The following is a 1,273-nucleotide window of genomic DNA, read 5'->3' as shown; positions in this document are numbered from 1 at the left end:
GGACTCGGCGGGACTCTTCGCTCCTGGGCCGCGCGCTCGCTCTCTCTCTGGCTCTCTCTCCCTTTCCCTCCAGGGGCGGAGCAGTGCTCGGGAAGTGCCGGCCGGACCTGGGCGGGGGGTTTAAGAAGCCCCCGGGTCGCGCTCCCCCCGCCGCACTCGCGGCCCCCGGGTCCACGTCAGAGCGCCGGCCTCCCAGGAATGCCGCCCGGCCCGCGGGTGGGAGCTGCACAGAGCCCGGCCGCCCCGCCTCCCTCCTCCCCTCCCCCACGCGGCCCCAGGAGCCCGAAGGGGGGCTCCCGCCCCCTGCCCAGAGGGGCTGGTCCCCGGGGCGCTGAGCTGGAGAGGTGGAGAGAGTAGAGCTGGAATGGGGGCGTGGGCACCCAACACCCCAAAACGAAATATCCCCAGTCACATAGGAAATAGGCCCCCTTCACATCTTGCGGGACTAAAGAGATCAATGGGGAAACTGAGGCCAGCGGTTAGGACAAAACACACTAATCTGGTGTTGACAGAATTTTCTGGTGGCAGGGACGTTGACAGGGCCTGGGAGTCTGGCTCCTAGCCCAGGGTATTGTCCACCTGTGGACAGGGACAGGGAAGGGAAATGTGTGTGCTATGTGGAGATGGACTGAGAGGAAGTAGGGACATTGCCCAGGCCATTTAGGGAGAAGGCTTTTGGGGGGATAAAGCCCCGCTTTACAGGCAGAAAAGCTTAGTTTGAAGCCCAAATCCAGGGTCTGAGTAGAAAGACTGAGGCTGCCCCTGACTCAGTGTCCCTGTCACTAGCTGAGTTGGCCTCATCCCCTTAGAATGAAGCTGAGCTCAGGAAAAGAGAACCCAGTGAGTCACAGTGTGCGCCCCCCCCCCCCCCATCCCTCAACAAGTCTGACTCAACCAAGGTGATGAGAGGGAAGCGAGAGACTCTGCGCCACAGTACCAGGGAGCCCCCTGGGCAATATGCCCATTTGGGCCACAGGGCAGATCCTTCCAGTGAAAGGGCGAGTTAGCCAGACAGAAAGGGGGAGAGCCCTGCCCAGAGCAGCCAAGGGGAAACGTGACAGAGGCTGGTGGGCAGGGACAGCCCCAGGGAGCTGGCCAGGAAGCCTAGGCATGACTGGGCTCAGAATTAGCGAAAGGCAGCTGGAGGCTAGGGAATGGTGACAACAGGGAAACTGAGGCACTAAAACCCTGGAGCTGGTCTGGGATGACAGAGCTATAGAATATACTTATATAAAAAGAACGTAATGTCCCTGCCTGGGTAGCTCAGTTGGTT

This window comes from Furipterus horrens, unplaced genomic scaffold, assembly GCF_987537825.1.
Source record: "Furipterus horrens unplaced genomic scaffold, mFurHor1.1.pri manual_scaffold_9, whole genome shotgun sequence".
Lineage (NCBI taxonomy): Eukaryota > Metazoa > Chordata > Mammalia > Chiroptera > Furipteridae > Furipterus > Furipterus horrens.
Note: the sequence above shows the minus strand (reverse complement) of the source record.